This window comes from Microtus ochrogaster, chromosome 5, assembly GCF_000317375.1.
Source record: "Microtus ochrogaster isolate Prairie Vole_2 chromosome 5, MicOch1.0, whole genome shotgun sequence".
NCBI lineage: Eukaryota > Metazoa > Chordata > Mammalia > Rodentia > Cricetidae > Microtus > Microtus ochrogaster.
This window is the reverse complement of record NC_022012.1, coordinates 5288103-5294102: the sequence shown is the minus strand read 5'-3', so window position 1 is coordinate 5294102 and position 6000 is coordinate 5288103. Positions and strand designations below refer to the sequence as shown.

Sequence of the window (6000 nt, the reverse complement as noted above, 5' to 3'; positions counted from 1 at the left end):
GAGGGAGGGAGGGAGGGAGGAAGGGAGGGAGGGAGAGAGGATTCATAGATTATAAATACTTAGAATCGTACTCAAAAATTAGAATGTGAGCATCTGGAAAGGAGAGGCTCATGAGCTCCACAGTTCTTTTCTTACTCCTTAGTGTCTGTCTGGAACATATGTGTATGAACTGTATGAATTTTATGACTTCAGTTTTCATTGCATTTGTAGTTCATCTGTCCTCAAATTCAGTCTTAAGCTTTTAATATTTTATTGTACAATTATAATTGTTATTACTTTTCCAATAATAGGAACAGTTGTAACTTCAACTCTTCAGTGCGGTGCAGGCAGGTGTAATGATGCTATAATTATAGGAATCGCCATCTATCCACAGGATCTTCACACTTAAACACCTCATTTGTATTTATAGACATTTACAGTTAGGCATTGCATCAGCACAACCAAGTGCTCTATTATGGGTGATATATGGCATGCAGATTGCTCTGCTGTGCAACAAAAATTACCCATGAAGACATTATTAAGAAGTGAACTTGAGAACGAGAATTCTGATTGATTTTGAAGTATTAAAAAACTACACTTCAATGCTTTCATAGTTCTTCTATGTGCTCTTTCCCCATGAGACAGTCTTGCTTAGCAGAGGCTAGCTGTAAACTGCTGTCCTCTTCCTCCCGTCCCCTTAAATGCTGTCAGCATGTACAACCACACCCAACTTTTAAAATTCTTTTTTAAAAAATATATACTCTTTTGATGATTTGAATGATAATGATCCCCATAGGATCATATATTTGAATGCTTGATCATTGGGGAGTGAAACCATTTAGAAGGATTACAAAATTTAGAAGGTGTTGGCCTTGGAGGAAATATGTCACTGAGGGTGGGCTTTGAGGTTTCAAAATCCAAGGCCAGGTCCAGTCCCTTACCCTCTCTCTGGGCCTGTAAACCCAAATGTAGCTCTCAGCTACTGCTCCAGTACTATGTATGCTGCCATGTTCTCTGCTGTAATGATGATTTCAGAGGACAAAACCTCGGAAATTATAAGCAAGCCCCCATTTAATGCTTTCTATCATAATAGTTGCCATGGTCATATACTCATGGCATCTCTTCATAACAGTAGGACACTAAAATACTTTCCAAATACGTTGTTAGGGTTGTGCTCTACCATAAGACATATGCAAAGGGATAACCATGTCAATTTAAATTAAAAAAAAAGTAACAAGTTTTCCTCCATAGAATACAGCCTTCTCAACCACAAGATTCTGGTTTATAGTCCCAGTCATGAGTTCAAATCCAACTAGAGAATATTATGTTATCCCCACAACTGTCATGCTGCTATTGCACCACGGACACATATCTGGACTAAGAAGGAAGGGTGCAAGGTAAAAAATTAAAGATGAAGTAAAAGACTATAATGTGGAATAAAATGAAAGGGACCACAGAAGGAGCTGGAAACCACATGCCCAACAGATGCCTAAGGGAGTAACACACACACACACATGCACACAGAGAGAGAGAGAGAGAGAGAGAGAGAGAGAGAGAGAGAGAGAGAGAGAGAGATGCTGAAGTCAGCAGTAGCAATAAGAGTGTATCGGTGTATCAGGGCTGGAGGGTACTTTATGCTCTCTGTAGCAGAGGACACAGGTTCTGTGCCCAGAACTAACATCAGGAGGCTCATGTCTGCCTATAACTCTATTTCCTGTCAATTCACTATTACCTTTGGTCCTGGAGGGATAGTAGATACACAAATAGAACACGTATAAACAAGCAGGCACTCTCACTAACATAACATAAAAATCGAAAAATATATCTTTAGTGACAGAGATGGGTTCACATATGCTGACCAGGGTAGTTTTCCCTGGGCTGATGGGAAGAAGCTGAAGTCCTCGCTTGTGGGCCCAGGTAGTTGGGTGCCTTTATGGTTGGCAAGTGTATGGAGGGGTATGGAAGAGAGAGGCAGAGTGGTTCATGTTCTGTGGAGAGAGGGAGATCCATGGAGGTGAAGGTGGCAAAGAACCGACTGATACGGGATTCCTGCTTCCCATCTGGGGCCAAGGTGATTTTCAGTCCTGGGCTGCTGCCAAGTGCATGTCTGGGTCCATGGCCCTGCCTGCAGCTATGTTCTGCATTAATGCTTATGGCCCTGCCTGCAGCTATGGTCTGCATTAATGCTTATGGCTCCTGTTGCCACAAAAGCCACGAGGATGCAAAGGATTTGGGCTGCCACATGTGTCCACATTGGTGTTTGAGGGCCTTGCCTCAACAGGGGCCATCCCGATCTGAGTGGCTGGGCTACCACCCAGGGCCATGACAGCCATCTGGCTTGAACTGCAGTTAAGGGCCATGTCTGGGTCTGTGGCCTTACCACAGCCAGGATTTGTTTTGATATCCCAGGTGCCTGTTTCCATCCAGGATCCGATGTGTGCCCAGGGTTTGAGCCCCCAACTAGGGTCATATTGGTGTCCTAGTGCAGCCAGGGCCTGTGTCGTTGCCAGTGACTCCTGTAACCACTGAAGTCTGTGCAGATGCTCAGGATATGAGCTGGTACTGGAGGCCGTATTGGTGCCCAAGAGTCATGCTGCCACCCCCTATAGATCTGCATGGTCTGTACTGCCTCCTGGGGCCATTGTAGTATGCAGGGACAGATGCAGTTAGGAGCCATGTCTGGGTCTGTGGCCCCACTGCAGCCAGGGTCTATGCTGATAGCCAAGGCTCCTGGTACCATTAAAAGCTGGGCAGCTGAATGAGGATTGGGCTACCACCTGTCTGAGGGCCTCCTTGAAACTAGGGCAACACCAATCCTAAAGGCTTGCACAGGCAGCAGGGGCCATAATGACATCTGGGTCTGAGAGACTGCTGAGGACCATGTCTGGGTTGGTGATACTACCACAGCTAGGGTCTATGTTGATGTCCATGGCCCGTGTTCCTGCCAAAGGCCACAGGCTGTCCAGCTTCCTGTTTGTCACCTATGACCATGTTGGGATCAGAGGGAGGTGTGGAAGCTAGAGTCTTGCCGACCTTGTGGCCTTGGCGTTGTCCAGACTGGGCTGCTGCTGAGGGCCAGGTCTGGGTCCAGAGTCAGGGTCTGTGTTGAGGCCTGTGGTTCCTGTTGACATCAGGGGCCATTCGACTGCTCAGGGTCTCTACGGCCACCTGGGACCTTGTTGGAGTCTGGGGACTTCAGCACTGCTGGGCCCATGCTATTGTGATACATACACTGTCACTGGGGCCATGATGACATCCGGACCCAAGCTGCTGCTGATAGCTCTGTTTAGGCCCATGATCCTGATGCAGCTGGTGTCCGTGTTGATGTCTATTGCTCATGTTACCACAGGGGACCATGCGATCCAATTGTTTAACCATGAATTGAAATACAAGGGCCTCACTGAACTGTCCCTGCCCCTCACTGACGTGGGAAGAGTCACCACCCCCACCAGAGTGCTGACCCAATCCCTAGCCAGCCCTGAGATAATGGACTCAGATGATCCTGACAGAGGAGAGTTGTCCCTACTCTTCACCTTACGGAGTGGTCCAGTAGCTGGGACTGACCAACTCAGCAGACACTCGGCACAAATCCAGGACTTTGAGCTGGCACACCCCAGCATCAGTCCCATCCATGACCTGCTGGAATGCATGAAGAAACTGGTCCTGTGGAGCCATGGCCATGGTCTACATGACTTGGGCAATGATGTGATGTCCTGGGAGTTTCTGTGGGGTCCACTGTTGATGGTATGCCTGAGGCCAGATGCCTTGAACCTGAATAACAACACATTACACAATGAACAAGAGAGCTGTTTGAACAAAAGAGTATACTGCATGACACACTACAGCTTCCAGAGCCGCTAAGATGAATGAAGAGGTGATGGAGAGGCAAAGACGAAGGAGCGAAATGTTTTTTTTTTTTTTTCCGGCAGGGTGGTTTGGTTTTGTTTGTTAACTTGTTTATTTTTGTTGTTTTGTTTGTTTTATAATTAAAATTATATTTGTAATTGAAATTTCATGATGTGAAATTCCCAAATCCACAAAATTAAAATAATTTAAAATATTTTTTTTAAAAAAATAGAGTACAAATTTTTAAAAAAGGAGACAAAAAATGAACTCTGTTGCTGTCGTAGAGGACCAGGATTCAGTTCCCAGCACCCACATGGCAGTAACTCCAGTTCCATGGGATCTGATGCCCTCTTCTGGACTCTGTGGGCCCTGCAAGCATGTGGTGTACAGATAGACATGCAGTCATAACAACCATACATACACTATTAAGATAAATCTTTTTAAAATAAAAAACAATTATGATAAAAATTTAGCAAAATGAAATTCTAGATTCTTTTATCTATCCTTCCTTCTGCCTTAATCTACTCAGATTCTTTAGTGATGCAACACTCCAAATGACTCCAAGCTGAGTGTATAATAACTATACACACATACATATATACATGTATAGCTACTACACACATATACACATACATACATATATATACATGTATAATTACTACATACATATACATATAGTATATATATATGTATAATTACTACATACATATATATGTATATAATTACCACACACATACACACACACACACATATATATATATATATGTATGTATGTATTTTTTAAATGGAACTAAAGAAGGGGGTTGACGATGCATTTATTGAATAGTTTTGCAGAAGAATTCCAGAATCTCTTCCCTTTATCTACACACCAAGGGTTTGTGTAAGTGGAACTAAATGCTCCCACATGAATGATGAGCCCGTACTAAGCAACCTCCTCTTCTGATACTTATGTATTTTCTGTGTGAGATCTTGACCTTCACTCAGAACAGAGCTTCACCATCCAAACTCCTCACTGAGTGGTGACTCACTAAACCACCAGTTCTAGCAGTGAATAAATGGTGGAGTCTATACCAACTTTTAAGCTCCTAAAACACAGTGAGTATTAAATAAAGTTTTAAGTTAACAACTGTGATTAAAACTAACAGAAGGTATCAGGTGATTGCAAGATTAATAGCAAAAGAATATACAAAAATGGATGAAAATTATTATAAGAAATTATTTTAGTTCAAAGACTGTCACTATTCGATGGTTCTTTACCATTTGATAACTGAAACACATTTTCACAAAAAGGATATGGTCCTGAATGGTTGCCCTCATGGTTGTCAAACACCAAACACATCCACTGAGAAAAAGAGTAGAAGATCATGGACAAATCCATTGCTAACGCTACTGTCAGCTGAAATTCCCACTGTGCTCTGTTCTCTCAGTGCAGAGGAAAGGCGGACATTTAAACATTTGATGCAGAGGTAATGTGTATATTTTCTATTTTTGCAAGCTTGGCAAACACCTCTGTGGGGGATTGAATATGAAAATTATATTTAATCTACTGTGACCATAGAGTTAGCTATAAAAGTCATTTTAAGAATATTGAAATTTTACACTTCCCTGAAAAAAGTTTTCTAAAAATACTAAAGGATGCATAGGTAAAAGTATTTCATTGAAGCGGAAGTAAAAATTTACTTAATCTGTTTGTCAGAAAATGCATCAGGATTGCTTAAATTTCTTCTAAAGCAAGCTTTGAAATGATATTTAATTGTTGGTCTTGAATCTGAAATACTTCCCAGTGGGCAGGAGTAAGAGAACGGTGGTGGTGCAGAAAGAAATAGAGAAAAGTCATATTGCATTATAGAGATCAGTACATCCACAGAAAAGCCAGAACTGGCCCCATATAACCAGAACCATAAAAAAATGAACGCCACAGTATTGTCGCAAAGAGTGCTAATGACTTCCGAGAATGGTGGTCCTGGGGAAGGCATCGCTTTGTTTCCCTCTCCATTTCTTTAAAGCGACTACAGGCAGTGGACACCTTTGCCCTTCTGGATTGCCCTGAAGCTGCAAACTCAGGAAACATAGCAAAGTTGTGATGTCCTATTTATGGTGACGTTTGTTAGAGTACAAAATGCCTGCCCAAGATAACATGAGCCTGTTCACAACAGGCATAGGCAGTATAGAAAA

General features: G+C 42.6%; 1 protein-coding gene across 1 annotated transcript in view; it reads left to right on the top strand.

The window, feature by feature from the left end:
* The window catches only part of Cntn5 (contactin 5), a 1200756-nt gene that overhangs the window by 858306 nt on the left and 336450 nt on the right, over window positions 1–6000 (top strand). The gene's annotated exons all lie outside the window — the stretch shown is intronic.